The following is a 17,561-nucleotide window of genomic DNA, read 5'->3' as shown; positions in this document are numbered from 1 at the left end:
GTGACTTTAACTAAGCATCACTATCCCACCACACTGTGGAATTTGGGAAATTATGTAATCACTTAATCACAATAAAGAATTTGAAAAAATGGTGCATAGTTGAAAGCACTTAGGAATAGGACTGGGGAACAGGAAATAGGAAGGTAGAGACCTGTCACTCAAATGTACACACAGCCTACACATGGGCTCATATGCCTAACTTACGGCACCATTTCATCATTTGACTTAACAAACAATTGTTGGCAGGCAATGTTCCATGCACACTTTCATATTTCTTTAGAGCCCAGACTTTATGACTGATTGACAAACATGCCTCACAAGTTAGGGAAAGTAAATTACTCTGGATAAGGTTTAGAGATTGATCCCCTTAGAGCCATTTGTTGATAGGCTAAAGGCAATAAAACCCAGAAATAGCTTTCCCTTGTCTTCCAAAGACATTTGCTTACAAACTAAGATAATCCCCTTCCCTCCTCTTAGAACAAGTGTTTACACTAGAGAGTGAAGTTCTGCCTCCTGCTCTAGAGAGAGGAGAGGTAGATGTGCAAATGTCTAGTAAGCAGGCTCTTTCCTTGGGATGCAAAAGCCCTGCACACACAGGTAAATAGCTGGGCTGCAGCAAAGTTATCTTTATGGGGAATTGATGCATAGATAATCCTACAGTTTGGATCATAAGTGTATTCAGTGCTGAAAGAAAACAAGTTATTTCGATGTGATGATATAATGTTTGATGATCTTAAAAAGGTAGGTAGGGGCAAGCAGCACGTGGGAAATTTCCTTTCTTGCTTGTCAATTTTGCCATGAATATAAAAATGCTCTAAAAAGGCAAGTCTATTAACAAGAAGCATCATGTCTGTCTCATTTGTCTTATTTATGGATATGCAATATCTTTACAATATCTTTGTTGTTGTTGTTGTTGGTCATGGGGTTTGAACTCTGGGCCTGGGCACCGTCCCTGAGCTTTTTAACTCAAGGGTAGCTCTACCATTTGAGCCACAGCTCCTCTTCCAGTTTTCTGGTGGTTTGTTGGAGATAAGAGTCTCATGGACTTTTCTGCCTGGGCTGGCTTTGAACCATGATCCTCAGATCTCAGCCTCCTGAGTCAGCTAGGATTACAGGCCTGAGCCACTGGTGCCGGGCTCATTATAATATCATTTTATAGTTTGTATTCTGATTCTTTGACCTGAGCCTGGGCGTGGGGGGTAATTTTTGCTGAGTGTGAAGGGTCTGTCCCTACTAGAGCTAGCCAGTTGTTAGCAATAGTCAGCTTCACTGTGAGTGTAACTTTTATGCATACCCCAACTCCCAACCAACCTAGAACCTAATCACACCCACTTCCAGTATTTGTTTCTTCTTCAATCACTCCCAAGATCATGCATTGGGCAATGGCGAATGGCTTCTGTCTCCTTGACCCAACAGATAAAAAGTATTTAAACTTCGTTTTCGACATAACGACTTGTACATCTCATTAGGATTGGGTGGGGGGATGGAGGGAGGATGGGAAGGGGAAACAAAGGAGGAGGCTACAATGCTTGATAAGATATGTACTCATTATCTTGCCCATGTAATCATGTAATTGTAACCCCTCTGTACAGTATTTTCACAATAAAAAAAAGTATTTAAACTTTCCAAGCCTAAACCTGTTTTATCTTGCCTCTTTGCTCACTTTGTTTGTTGAATAGGGAGGTTTAGACTCAAGGCCTGACAACATACTACTCCAGCCATGTTTCGAACCCTCTTTTGGCTGGTTATCATTATTATTTTTAAATAAAGTCTTGTTTCTACCCAGGCACCGGAGTGGAAACTGCTTACTTTAAGCTCTAGGCTGTTTAGTGATGGCATGCACAACTGCCTTCTGCTTTTTTCCATGGAGATGGGGCTCATGGATTGTTTTGCCCCCGCTAACCTTGAACCAAGATCCTTCAGATCTCAGTTTCCCAAGTAGCAAATATAACAGGAGTAAGCCACAGGTGCTCACTTGCCTCGCCCATTCTTTCCTCTGAACCCACAATAAAGATTTATTTTTTTCCCATACTTTCTTCTTACAAGCTCTGACTCCTGACTTCTTGCTATGCTATGCAGCCTTGGTACCATTGTCATGCATATGTGTTATGCAAAGAGATGTACAAACATTTATCTATCTATCTGTCTATCTATCTATCTATCTATCTATCTATTTATTTACATAAAGCAGCAATAAGATAGATTCTAAATTGATTGGGTAGCAAAGTCACATTACTGATAGTAGCATACTAAAGTTAAATAGGACACCCCGATGTCACAAAATGTCAAAAACCAAACTCCCCATTATATAAGTGAGACAAGAGTGTTTATAGCATCAGTTCATTTTTTATACTTCTAAAATTAAAAATTCATTTCAGAAAGGATCCTTGACCTTTGATATTCAAGCTATGTAGTAGAAAATAACACACTGTGCAGAACAAAACTTGTCTCCAACAGATTCCTATGAGAACGAGAACTGGATGAAATTTGCAAGACAAACCTAGCCAAGACACTCAAGAGAGCAGGTGCTTGCAGGGAAGTAACAACACAACAGGCATTCAGATTCCTTTACTTTCAACCCTTCCAGCATCCATGCTCAGACAGCTTAGTAGACCAGTTACCTTGAACCATAGTTGCGCTGTGTAACAAATACAATAGAAAACACCAACAAGAAGCATTTGCAGCCTACAAGTCTTTAGGTTGACCAAGCTGTTTTAATGTATTTTAATGTAGTTCTTGTATTTATTTATTTGTGTAGTAATGAAATTATTGTCAGTTGTTGGTTAATTTAATAGCTGAGCTTGGCTACACTCTCTCACAAGCATTCGTCAGCTTTGGTCTATTGCACATGATCGTTCTCCAACAGGCTAGCCCAAGCTTACCCATCTGGGCAGGGCAGAGGAGCAGGAGAGAAACTCCTAGGCTTCTTGATGTCCGAGGTTCAGTCCCTTACAACACGTACTCCGAGGCAAGTAAATCCAGATGGTAGTACGACAGTCAATCTTCCACTGCTAGATAAGAAGCTGCTGGTGTGTAATTTCTCCACTTTACTTCTTTCACCGAGAGAAGGAAGGAGGACAGGGCAGATTTGCTTGGTTTTCAATGAAACTTACTTAGCCCTGCTTGAGTTAATCCCTTAATCTGTCAAAGCCTTTAACAGCCGACTTATAAATCCTCAGAGTACTGCAATCTAACAACAGAAAGCCAGTCCAAAGAAGACTAACTTTTTCTGGTTATTTCTCCAAGAAAGAACAGGAGGATACATTGGATAGATTAGCGTCTGTGAAGGACCACCTTCAGATAATGGTGACAATTGTATTCTAGCCAGGGTACCTGTAAAGTTTTCCCAAAAGATCTCCATGGAAAATGTGGTAGGAGAATTTCACATACGTCTATATTCTTCTCTTAGGGAGCCATAATTCATATTAATTTGGGATGTTGCCAGTTGTCAGCCTAATAACATTCATTGCTCCTCTTATTGTTCTTCCCAATGAATTGTGCTTTAGGACAATAATACACCAGATAAGAATGGTCCTTAATCCAGATTTATAGTCCATCCATCACCTACTTCATACCAAAGAGACATAGCGTCAGTTAGCTAGGCGGACCACTGAGGAGGGATGCATTTTGTGATCACACACCTTCTCCTGGACTTTCACCATTCTTTCTTCCCAGAATGCAAACCAGAGGTACCACAGCCACTGTGTAGGCACAAGGAAGGAAGCCCCACCCAGTTCCTGAGTCTCGTGGGGATGATGGGTGAAACCTGGCCACTTCTAGCTTCCTGGATCTTCCATATACCAGGCCTACTCTGCATGTATTCTTTCAACATGAGAAAAATAAGCTTCTACTTACTTAAATTCCCACCATAATGTTCCTATTACATGGTACTGGATTCAAATCTAAGTACTACATGGATTCAAAAAGAACTCTTCAGGAAGTTCGTGGCTAGGTTTAGTCTTCTACAATACAGAGGCACTTCAAAACATACCATCATACATAATAAATACAATTTTAGGGCTGGGAAGGTGGCTCAGTGGTAGAGCATTTGCCTTGCATGCATGAGGCCCTGGGTTCGATTCCTCAGCACCACATAAGCAGAAAAAAAAAGCCAGAAGTGGCACTGTGGCTCAAGTGGTAGAGCTGAGGGACAGCACCCAGGCCCAGAGTTCAGGCCCCACGACCGGACCCCCCCCCCCAAAAAAAATACAATTTTATATGTAAACTAAAAATAGTAACAGTCAAAAATACGTGTGTAAGTGTCCACAGTGAATTAATTAGTGAGCATTTTAAAAAGCAGATCAGCTTGAGAATAATTACATTCAGTTGGGTATGTTGGGTAATGTCTATAACCCCACCATTCAGGTAACTAAAGCAGGAAAGTTATGAAATCTAACTATAGAAATCTTGTCAAAGAACAAAGGAAGAGAGGGAGGGAGGGAAAGAAGGAAAGAAGGAAGGAAGGAAGGAAGGAAGGAAGGAAGGAAGGAAGGAAGGAAGGAAGGAAGGAAGGAGGGAAGGAAGGAAGGTGATTCATGTCTATAATCTTATCTACTCAGGAGGCAGTGATTGAGAGGGTTGTGGTTTGAGGCCAGCATAGACAAAAATTTTTGCTTGACAGCACCTTAACCAAACAAGCTGGGCATGTTGGCAGGTATTTTTTCAATCTGACTATATGGCAAGCATAAAGAGGAGATAGTAATACAAGTAGCCCTGGGCAAAAAAAAAAAAGACCTTAACTCAAAATAACCAGAGCAAAAAGGGCTAGAGGCATGGTACAAATGGTAGGGCAGAAAGCCATAGAATCAACCCCCAGTATTCAAAAAAATACTAATAATTAAACTCAAATTCTCTCCTTGGTGGGCAGAATTGTATAATGTAATCTGACAAAAGGAAAAGTTTGTAGAACTTTCTCAGAGGATGATTTTTTTTGAGATTTTATTTTAGCACTCTCATTTTCTATAATGAAATGAGATAATAAATCCCTACTTATTTCTGAGTATTCCAAAATAGCTCATAAGAATAGAAAAATCTGACAGTGGTAAAGAAAAAAAAATAAAACATGAACATCGAAAATAGCTCAATCTGTCCAATCTTGTATTTATCCATTTAGGCTACAAATGGTGTTCTTGTTGAAAAGAAGTGAAGAGGTTTTCTTCAGAGAAGAAAGTTTCAGTGGAGGAAAAATAGAACTTTTTTCCATGGTGGAAGATGAATTTGATTCCCTTTGTGTTGGCCACTGGCAAAACATATCACTCTGTCTATTCATGTTCACAAGGTCCAACCTAGTCCACACCAGGGTGTGACTGAACTCCAGCTGGGATAAAACATGCTCCTGTCTCTAAGAACTTGGTAATCGTCACTATGCGATGGAGAACAGATCGAGAACGCTGCCATCTAAAGAGATGATTGCTGTAAGAAAAATGTGTTGCAGTTGTCTACAAAAAGCTGGAAGTGAATCCAATATCCAATCTCTCTCCCCCACCCCCTCAACTCAAGTCTTTTTTTTATTAATTTTAATATATTGTCAAGGTGTTGTACAGAGGGGTTACAGTTACATAAGGAAGATAGTGATTGCATTTCTCGTCTAACTTGTTATCCCTTCCCTCATTTTTCTCCCTCCATCCCCCTACAATGCCCTCCCCAACTTGTACAATTCATTTCCAACATAAGCAACTCAATTCTTTTCAAAATTTTCAACACATTATTTTTTGAGGCTTACACAATTAACCTTTCTCCCCCAGATTACCTCGTACCTGTTTGCAAAATTACCTCTGCAGTTTCCAGTAAGATCATAGTATGATTAGTGAATATGGTACCAAATGACTGCTCATGTTTCCTGGTCCTCTACCTTATTGACTTCTCTATTTGTGTGTGTGTGTGTGTGTGTGTGTGTGTGTGTGTGTGTGTGTGTGTGTGTGCCAGTCCTGGACCTTGAACTCAGGGCCTGGGTGCTATCCTGAACTTCTTTGGCTCAAGTCTAGCATTCTATCACTTGAGCCATAGCACCACTTCCATCTTTCTCAGGGTTAAGTATAGATTAGAGTCTCACAGCCTTTCCTAGCCCAGGCTGGCTTTGAACTGTGATCCTCAGATCTCAGTCTCCTGAGTAGCTAGGATGACAGGCATGAAACTCTAGTGCCTGGCTTTTTGTTTTTTCATCAAGAAAGTCTGTCAGCTAGAAGAGTGGCGTGTGAGTGTGGAAAGGAGAAATGTGGAGAGGAGGGGCCTCTCCCTTGCTGGACCCCTCTGCCATATCATAGGACCCCTGCAAAGAGAGAATCTGGATGGTGAGAGCCATGCTGGTAACCAGCATGACAGCCACGGTCTTGCTCCTTTCAAAGTAATCTCCCCTGCGCAGTCCAAGACAGACCAGCATAGGTGGGCTCAATTCAATTTAATGACTGATTTGACAATGGAAACTTGAGGGAAGAGGAAAATGATACATGCTAGATATCAGCCCTAATGAAACTCAAAGCACACCTGCCATTCATTTACCAAAGGAAAATGTCCAACACTCAGTTCCAATTCCCAGTGGATAATTCCCAGGTTGCCTTGGGAATAAACAATGTCTATTTTGACGCCTTGGTAACTTCTGGGTTCATGAAGACTTCTCCCAGGTTCCCTGTCTCTATCCTATTTACACACTGGCTGGTATCCCAGCTTGCCCAAGTGGATTGGCCTGAGGAAGGAAATGAATGCGCTAGATGTAGTTGAAATGTTCTTTGTCATTTTTGTGGTATTGCTTCCTGCAGTTCCATGAGGCTAGAACAGATGTTAGTGTTTGCTTTTAGAAGCTGGGTCTCTCAGAGAAGGTCAGCATGGCCCCCTGGGAAGCCTGAAGATTCATTGTAGAGGTCCTCCTGACGCTGCTCATGGTGCTGTAAAATTACTCATCTCAAATGCATCATTAAATACCTTTTGCTTTCATGGAGGTATCTATCGGAAGTCCTCTTGACATTTATTTTGCTTCAATAGCATCAACAAGAAGAGGATCCAATTTCCCTCAGGAAAGACGATCATCTCTCTGCCCTTGTGTCTGGGACAACTGCCTTCTGTATCTACAGCTCTGATGCTGCCTTAGAAAAAGACCATCCCACCATCTACCTAAAAATACATTTGAAAAAAAGTTCCCCATTGTTTTTTAGAGAATAGGTAATAACTATATCACTACTGAGAACTTACATTATTCCAGATACAGATGCTTTGCATAGAATAATTCATTGAATCCTCATAATTAAATAAATCAGTTGACATTGTAAATAAGAGATAACTTTTTCCCCTCTCTGTGTCCATGGTAGGCAAGACAGGGTACTTTTTAATTTACATATAAAGGAAGAGAGTAATGATGTAATTTTCCCAAGGACATGCAGCAAATAAGCCCTGGAATCAAGTCTCTAAATTAAGTCCTGGCTGTTGCAGAGTTTCAGGTATACCTCCAGCGATATCCTCCCTGCGGCAGGAGGTGGAAATTTTTGCACCTGAGTCTTTGCCTGTCCTTTGCAAGTGCCCACGACCATCCTTCACTTGGCATTCCTGATTTCTGACTTAAGAAAGTCTCTAGAATTCTCCCAGTGCCCCCAATGCCTAAGACAGGAGAGGTTTTGCGTGATTCTTAAGAATTGCCTATTATGCTGAAACATCAGACTTTTCAATAAGGTTACTAGTTTCCCCAAAGCATGAATTAGACTCTGAAATAATGGAAAATAACCTCATGTTATCCTCCTTGATCACCAAGGAAAGAATTTTCTTTTTTTTTTCACCACATTTTACTTATAAACCTGTGACCTCAAAGAAGGAAAGTACCTTTGATTATTTCTTTTTGTTACCTAGAGTCTGGGAAAGAGGAAAAAAGTTAAAAAATAATTTTAAGGTCAAATTTGGTAGAATTAAATTTAGCTTTTGTTTTGTCCCTATGTCTAAGATAGGCGGCCTAAGCAGAAAAGTCTGAGAGACTCTATCTGAAAAGTAATTGGCAAAGAGTTAGACTGGAGGCATGGCTCAAATGGTAGAGCACCAACTGAGTGAGTGCAATGCCCCGAGTTCAAATCCCAGTAGCATCAACAGTGAAATGTGATCAAAGCTGAACATTAGAGTTTACAATTGACTCTTCAAATAACCAGCATTCAGTTTTTAATGGAAACTCTGTAGTCTAAGCAAACACAAAGGCCTGTACAGTCAGAATCTTCAATGTACACATGTGAAAATGAAGCAAGATAGCTCAAGGGAATGGATGGGTTTGAGATAGATTGGGGAGAATGACAGAAGGGGTGACATGGACCAAGATGCAATGCACTCATAAATCAGAATGTTGAAGTGAAAATCCCTGTACATTAATTCATTACAGAAAATTCTATTTGATCCCTTTTTTTTTTTACTTTTTTTACATTTTGTACTAATGATCAATTCTGTTTATTGAGCTATTGTGTGAATGGTCATGATAATTTGACTGCTGAACACCTGTTTTACAAGAAACGCCACATTCCGACACTCTGTGTTACAGTGTTGCATTTGTAATTGTGATATTTGATTGTTTTATGGTACTTTAGAAAATATGTGCACCTGAAAATTATTAAATTGGCTTGAACCTGAACTATGATTAATTTCAGAAGCCATGAATATATTGTGAGATCAATCCTTTATACATTGTAACCTTTTACATAATTATATTTATAAATTAGGTGATAGAAGACTTTGCTACATAGAAAGATATGGAATAATCCCAAGGCATAGCATTAAGATAGTATGCTACTACTATTATAACCAAAGAATATAGGTACATGATTAAAGATCAAATAAAAAAATATATGCATATACTTTATACATGTATTTTCTTTCATGGCAATGAGTGAGATTTTTGTAAGTTGTTTCTGTGTTTCTAGGAACTTCACCATAAACCAAGGTTCTTCTGCTTCAATTATCACCTGTCCTTTGTCTCTAGCTTTAGGGGGATTTTCAAGCCTTTGCTTCGTGTCTTTCATCAGGAGACATCTGCTAAGCCTTAGCTCCAAGGAATGAAACACTTTGCCAGCTGAGAAGTGTCCCTTGCAACAACTCAGAACCCAGAGTCAGTGCTGGAAAGCTCTCTCACGTTGCTCTTCAGAACCTTAAGAAATACTTCAGGGCAATCACACAAACAGCAGAAGGTGCCAAAGGATATTTGGCTGTTTACCCTCCACATCCGTGATCTCCACTCCACTGGCTCATTATTATGGGTCCTAGAGAAGACAAACGGAGAGGAGAGGGCAAGTGTTGCTTTAGATACCTGCAGGACAAAGATTGCTATCACTTGCTTTTGCTGAAAATTTTAAAGGATTAGGTTATCTTCTCCTGACTAGAATCATCTTCCACTCTGACAATTCCATAGTGATGGAGAAAGAGGGGGCGGGAAGCCTGGCTTCATCAAGCCACAGTGGGGGAGGGGCAGTCAAGTGAGCAAGAAGAGACCACTTTCTGTGTCTGTGTCTCTGTGTGTGTGTGTGTGTGTGTGTGTGTGTGTGTGTGTGTGTGTGTGTGTGTGCGCGCGCGCATGCACCAGAACTGGTGGAGCTTGAACTCTGGACCTCCCACTCTAGTTTGCTTTTTTTATTCAAGACTGGCACTCTACCACTTGAGCCATGACTCCATTTTTGGCATTTTACTGATTAGTTAGAGAGAAGACTCTCACAGACTTTTCTTCCAGAGCTGGCTTTGAACCCTGATCCTCAGATATCAGCCTTCTGAGTAGCTGGGATTACAACCATGAGCCACCAGCTCCTGGTTTAGGAAGAACACATTGAAAGACCAGACACCCTGAGAAGGCCATAAAACCAAGATAAGACTAACTCCTGGCACTCACTCCTGCTGTGGCTCTACATGTCCTGAGAGCTGAGACAGCTCCAGAATTATGGTAGAGAGCAATAGGAAAATAAACTTGGACAGGAACTATAGTGTCCCACAAGCCCAGTCATGGTGCTTAGCTTTTATGTAGAATTATTTTTGTAGTTTTACTGAATAGTTTGAAGATACACCATTCTAGTAAGCACTCAATTGTTACTAAGATTATTAAAATTACTTTTGTATTTAGGATTAAGGCAATTAATAGAAATTGGAGGAAGGCTAAAAGCCCTGTCCAGACATATTATTGCACAAAATGTACAGGTGGGAAGAGATCAGAGCCTAGTTGGCAGCAAAAGTCACTATTTCTGGGGCAAATGCTAGGTTAATGCATCTGTCAGGTGCAGGAGACTCAGTCTTCAACTGGAAATGCTCAGCCCCAAGTATAGACTGCCATCATAGCCGTAGGTGACCTATCCAGAAAAACTTACTTGACTCCAGGAAAGAAGAAGGAAAGGAAAGAAGGAAGGAAAGGAAAGAAGGAAGGAAAGGAAGAGAGGAAGGAAGGTAGAGAGGGAGGGAGAGAGGAAGGGAGGAAAGAGGAAGGAAGGAAAGAAGGAAGGAAGGAAGGAAGGAAGGAAGGAAAGAAGGAAGGAAGGAAGGAAGGCAGGCAGGAAGGCAGGCAGGCAGGCATGTGGGCAAGCAGGCAAGCAGGCAGGAAGGAAGCTACTTTCAACTCAACCTTCTTAGTGAGAGATGGAGGGAGGGAGGAAGGAAAAAAGGGAGAGAGGGAGGAACAGAGGGAGGGAGGGATGGAGGGGAAAGAGGAAATGGAATTGAGTAGGACAGAGAAGTAGATTTCTATTAGATAAAATGGATTGGTGGCTTTGGCTCTTGTAGTATCAAAATACACCAAAAAACTTGTTCTATTTGGCTTTAAAGCAGTATATCAATTTACATATCATATTTATATAATATGTAATATATATTTATTATATTTATATGTTATATATTATATGCTGTGTGCAATTATATATTATATTTATATATTATCAATAAGCATATATATATATAATCAATTGTTTTAATTTGTGCTTTGCAAAGTGTTTAATTCATTATATGACAGATGGTTGGATGCTACACATCAATTGGCATGATGAAGTTCAAAATTCAGCTGACATCAAAATCCTAAAATGAAGCCAGTCCATATTTTTCGTCAGATTCCCCAAAGCAGATCTTCGGACAGTTTTGAATTTGAAGGCTAGTGGTTAGTTTGGATTCGTTGTTGGGGTGATCCTAAAGAGCCATACTCAGGAGTGAAGAAATAAAACATGGAAGGAGGTCCTACGCTTGAGTGCATACCAAGGCTGTTTTCCCAGGCAAAGGAAGATGGACAATGGGAGACAGACAAAGGCGGACGATGTAGCACATGCCTGGAAGCTATTGCTTGAAAAGGGGTAGGAGGCCTGTTATTTATCCCACCATGTCCATCCATCATGGCGTAAAGTGTGCTATCAAGGGCACTTCATACCTGTCAAGATAAAACCCTCAAGAGAAGAATGGCAGGAGCCCGCAGTGGAAGCATTAGACACGATGAAATGGTGATCGCAGAAGGAATATGGGAAGGCCGCAACAGCGGCTGCCACAGCAGCCCCCAACTGCGTCAGTATGACACACCCAGAAACGTCACCTACAGGACCTAAGGTTAAATAGCATTCAACTTCCTTGGCCAAAGTTTCTACTTTCTCTCAGCCTGGCTAGCTAGGGAGCTGTCTTATTCTCATATAATCTCTTATTATGGCTCAGAGATGAAATGTTCCCCCACAAGGCTCATGTGTGGAAAACCTGGTCCCCAGTTCATGAACCCCATCATTAGGGGGAGCTGACTTTATCTGTAGATTAACCCAAAGATGGATTCATGATTTGATAGCTTTATTGGGTGATGATGGCAGGAGATAGGGCCTGATTGGAGGATGTAGGTCACTGGGTTTGTGTCTTTCAAGAATATACCTTGGCCCTGGTCCCTCCCTCTTTGTCTTTCCCTACTTCTTGTCCCCCATGAGGTAAGGGGCTTGGCTCCACCTCCTGCTCCTACCTTGATAGTCAGCCTCACCCTAAGGTCCACAGCAACGGAGTCAATTGATCGTGGACTGAAGCCTCTGAAAATGTGAGTTTCTGTTAAGTAGTTTTATCTGAGGTATTTGTCACAGCAGTGGAGAACTAACACAACTTCCTAATGCTAAAGATGGGAAACATTGGAACTAAGAAAGACAAATGGCTTTGGCCAATCTGTCCCAGCCAGAGCTGGAAGCAGGCCAGTGGAGAAAATTCCTACCCACAGGTAAGGCAGAGAGCTAATGATCCCAAACCCAGAAGGACACTCACCTGACAGTCTACCCACATACCAAACCAAAAGTTAAGCAAGTTAGTTCAGAAGCTAGGACACTAAACTAGGTCAGGAGGAGTTATAAAACTAGCTACCTCCTCAACCCAAGTCAAACTAGATCCTGTCACAATCACCCAACACTTAGTGGCTTTATGTGAAAACTAGTTCTACTTGTTATAAAATCCCCAGCTCTTCTTGTGTGCACAGTACCTTGTATGTCTTGGGTCCTCTGATTCTGGCTGACAGATAGGGAAAACACAGAGTAGAAAACTAAGTGGGAGAGCGTAATATGGCCGTTCTGGAAGCAGCAGGCCTATTGTGGGCCTACCAGCCATTAGTGAAAACTTAAGTCATCCATTTCTCACCTCAATGTAGGGAGATGGGAAAATACAGTGTCTGACTGAGAAGGGACTTTCCAGCAAACTCTCCACTGAGGAAGGGCATGACTCTTTGGTAGAGAAGCTACCATCTCTACCACACCAGCCAAATCTAAACAGCTCAATAAGACAAGGCATTATTGGATAAAACAGATCATGTGCCAAATCCAAAGCCAGCCAGAGACCAGATGCCCCTGGCATAGTCAAGTCTGCCAGCTGGGCTCCACCCAGTTAATTAAAGTACCAGGATGGAATAAGCAATGTGCAAAAACTGATCTGTGAGAGATTAATTCCTAACATGTAACCCAGAACTTTCTCCTGTTCTCTTTCTCTCATTCAAAGATAGACTGCCTGGCACTAAACGCAATCAAAATTTGAATTCTACTTAATATCACCAATAGAATTTTCCATTGGGTTTGTTCTGCATTGGGTGATAAAAGCAGCACACAATTATTTTCGATTGGACCAATAAGATTGTGCTGCGAAGTCTCTGAAGATTGTCTGCTGAGTGCCAGTTGTTAATGAATCTCATTTGTCTTTCTTGATTAAGTCTGCTATTACCCCCGTTTAGTCCTGTCACCAACCCTTTAGCAAGAATTTTCATATCACTGTTTAGATGAGAAATTAGCCTAGGAGAGCAGCACTCATCAATCAGCAGGCAGTTTATTTAATACGGTTTACAGTTTATGAGTTCAAAAACTGTAGCCTCATACATTAGAAATGGATCACTGTCCTAGACAGACAATCAAGGGTTCAGTTCACTTGACAGGCATGGAGAAATGACTTTGAGTGTGAGATGTGCACATTCAAACACCAGCTGCGGTATCACCAGACTGCAGTGCTGTATGGGAAGACTCTCTTTTCTGATTAAGAAATCTCTTTTGGTTTAAGCAAGCACTTCAGGTACTTCACCATGCCTTCATGCAAACACTGTGACCTGAAAAATCCAAAATGAAATTTTAGAATAGACTCAATCGTGGTGAGACCAATTCTTCTCTGCTGCCCCCCCCCTCACCGTCTTGTTTTCAACATGTTTAAATCATCTCATGTAGAATACTTATTTGCATCTTGAAATCCTGAAAAGCTTTATGTCCTTGAAAATCTTATTTTTGCAAAGATTAAAAGAGTTTCCATTCAGTGGCCACATGGAAATAACACAGAAGAAAATGGAGTATAAGTTGTAGCTTTTTAGCTATATGAATGTACAGGATTATTCTGGCTACCAATAGTTTTAGCAAGTCCCCATTGGTAGGACTTGTGGGCTATTAAATGTTACCAAATATGATGATTATGTTGAGGATTCTATTTCACAATACAATGTATAGAACACTTCAGGCTTGGGCTGGGAAGGTGGCTCAGTGGTAGAGCGCTTGCCTTGCATGCCTGAGGCCCTGAGTTCGATTCCTCAGCACCACATAAGCAAAAAGAAAAAAGCTGGAAGTGGTGCTGTGGCTCAAGTGGTAGAGCACTAGCCTTGAGCTGAAGAGCTGAGGGACAGCGCCCAGGCCCATAGTTCAGGCTCCATGACCGGACCCCCCCCCCCAAAAAAAGAACAATTCAGGCTTATAGGAAAATCTTCTGATGCTATTATTCTATTAGTCTTCTCATGCTAAAGTCATTTTTCTTATGATTCATCTTATTTTCTTCCTTCCTTCCTTGCTTGTTTCCTTTCTTTTGTGTCAGTAGGGAGATTTGAACTCAGGGTCTTATACTTACTCAGCTTGCTTACTTAGCTGGCATGCTTTAACTATGTCCTGTCATGGTGTTTTGCTGGTTATTCTTGAAATGGAATCCGACAAACTTTTCTATCAAGACTGGCTTTGAACATCAATCCTCCTGCTCTCAGCTTCCTGAATAGTTAGTATTAAAAGCATGAGCCACCAGCACTTTGCTCTAATAGTTGTGTGTGTGTGTGTGTGTGTGTGTGTGTGTGTGTATATGTGTCAGTCATGGGGCCTGAACTCTGGGCCAGAGCGCTGTCCCTCAGCTCTTCAGCTCAAGGCTAGTGCTCTACCACTTGAGCCACAGTGCCACTCTGGCTATTTCTGCTTATGTGGTGCTGAGGAATCGAACCCAGGCCTTCATACATGCAAGGCAGGCACTCTACCACTGAGCCACCTTCCCAGCCCTTGGTTTACTAGTTCTTAAATATTATGTTTGAAAATTATACATGTGGCCAGTCTTGTCATAGAGCCTGTTACAATATTAGGTAATTGATCTATTTAAAAGCCTGACACAGATGTGATATCCATGATCAGATAAAGTCAAACAATTGACGGTTGTATAAAGATTTACTGCTTTTAAACAAAAGAATTATCCTTTAAACAAAGCTAGAAACTTTAAATTTTTAAAAATTGTGAAACCTAGCCGGGTGCTGGTGGCTCACGCCTGTAATCCTAGCTACTCAGGAGGCTGATATCTGAGGATCTCGGTTCAAAGCCAGCCCGGGCAGGAGAGACTATGAGACTCCTATCTCCAATAAACCACCAGAAAACCGGAAGTGGCGCTGTAGCTCAAGTGGTAGAGCACTTGCCTTGAGTTGAAGAGCTGAGGAACAGCGCCCAGGCCCAGAGTTCAAGCTCCACGACTGACAAAAAAATAAATAAAATAAATAAATAAATAAATAAAAATAAATAAAAATTGTGAAACCTACTTAACAGTAGGTTAAAATAAATATAACTTTCATCCAAGTAAGAAATTCCTAGAAATTCTTGTTGTTGGCCAAGTTCTGGTGCATGCATCCAGATTTATCATAGAGGTTCTTAAAACAAATACCAAGCCAGCCACTTGTGGCTTGAGCCTGTAATCCTAGCTCCTCAGCAGGCTGAGATTTGAGGATTGCAGTTCAAATCCAACCCTGGGCAGAAAAGCCTATAAGACTCTATCTCCAATTAATGAGGCTGGAAGTGTGTCTCAAGTGGTAGAGTGCCAGCTGTGCAAACAAACCAAGCCAATGCAAACTCTGAGTTCAAACCCCAACACTGAATAAAAACACAAACAAAAAATAAAACAGATTCCAAAAGTATTGTAGGAAATTGCATTTCCCAGACATTTATTCAAAGACTGTTCTTGTAAGATATTTAGATATCTCCTTCATATTTAGATATGCTGTTTTTGCCATCAAAAAATACCAGAATGTGTAACGATTACCTTCAAGAAGCTCATACTTGTTTGGAAAAACAACTCCAGTGAACTTGTTAAAATTTGAAGAAGAAAAAAAAAGAAAAAGAAAACTATAAAAAGTCAAAAGGAATCGATCTCCAAGAGTAAGTCCTGACCTTTTTAATGCTACTTCTGTGGCAGGTATCCTTCAAGCTGTGAAGGTTGATATTGATCAGTATGAGAACTTAGCTCTAAATACAGGTCAATGGCAGAATGTGTGGCTACATCAGGAAATAAATGACTTTCTGGACAGGACTTGATGGAGGTAGAATCATACCGGCATGCACACAAGTTTCTGAGCCTAGACAGCAGCTAAAATGAGGCCGCAGGAAGACCCAGAGGGGCGGGCACTACACAGCAGGCATCTAGCCAATGAGTTGAGAGCAACTGCAATGTTCCATAAGCAGTGAGAAGATTTCAGTGGGCTTAGGGGCCCTGTGGGTCTTTCTCACTATGGGAGAAATGTGGGTTAAAGTGTAAGATTTCAAGATGATACAGAAACCAGTTAGAGAAGATTCACAGTGTGGACTCTAACCAAGGCAGAGAATTCAGTTATTGAGAATGTCACCTATGTAACTTCCGTCTTTTTCTTCCTTTCCTTGTAGGAACTTCCACAGTGGTTTTATCTAACAAGATCTGGCCAGGAGCTTACTCAGGGACAAACAGCCCAGTTGGGGGGGAGGGGGGCGCGAGTAAAAGACAGAAGTGAAAAAAATTGAAAAAATTAGTACTGATCTGAAGCTGTTTGGAATAAGCAATATAATGAAAACAACACCAACTTTACATTTTGAGGGCTCTACTTTTCTTATCTGTAACCTGTGGGTCTCTAAGACCTCTCCCAGGATTAATATTCTGCTAGTTTTATTTGAGGTTTTTTTTATTCTGAGGTTTTATTTGACCTATTTTACCTTTCCCTGAGTAAAAGCAAATCTCCCGTGCTGGCACTATTGCATTATTAGTAGTTACATTTCCCAAATATGTGTGACTATGGTACGAGAGTTATTGCTGGAGTTGGTGGCATATCATTACTAAATCTACAATTCTTATCAAAGCAAACAATGACAACTGCTCCCATAACTTCCTTTTGAGATCACTTACAATTGAACAGATTTTTTTAATAGAAAACAAGAACATTTTAATTGCCTGAGCCAGATACTTTTATTTTCTTTTATGTGTACAATCAGAACCAGACCCTAGTGGATAAGGTTAAAAGATAGATATGCTTTTCCCTGAGCTTTTTCCTATTTTGTGTGTAAATTATAACAATTGCTTCAGGGATTGAACATTTGGACATGTCACAAAATAATCAAAATTTTACTGCTGTTTGGTGGCAGCCTAGGACTCTTTGAATTAGTGGCTCGATTAGTCATTCATAGGTGAAAGTATCTTTTCCTAGCTAGATTTAATAGTTCTGATCATTGGGGGAAACAAATTTTCCTGGTTGATTTGAAGGCTTTTCAAAATCATTCCTTGAACGTGAGTCCAGCACTCATAACTAGATTTTCTTATGTCTAATGACATTTCTACACCCTTCCAAAATAATGATGGAAATTAACTTATTTTTCATCATTTACTATAAAAAACAATTTCAACCTCAAGCATTATAGTTGAATTTGCCATATTATATGTGAGGGTTTACAAATGCTTCTAACATTTAAGTCCCAGGTCTGTTTATGCTGTAAACTGCTCCAATCAGGTTTAATAGCTACTCTCTCAAACATAGCTACAAATAGCTACAGTCCATTGAGACCACAGACGTCTCGGACTTGAACTTGGACTTGGGCTGAATCATTGTTCTGGAGTTTCACATGACATGTCAG

The sequence above is a fragment of the Dipodomys spectabilis genome, unplaced genomic scaffold (genome assembly GCF_019054845.1).
Source record: "Dipodomys spectabilis isolate Male_0828 unplaced genomic scaffold, ASM1905484v1 ptg000002l, whole genome shotgun sequence".
Lineage (NCBI taxonomy): Eukaryota > Metazoa > Chordata > Mammalia > Rodentia > Heteromyidae > Dipodomys > Dipodomys spectabilis.
The sequence above is the reverse complement of the archived record's forward strand: the minus strand, read 5'-3'. Positions refer to the sequence as shown.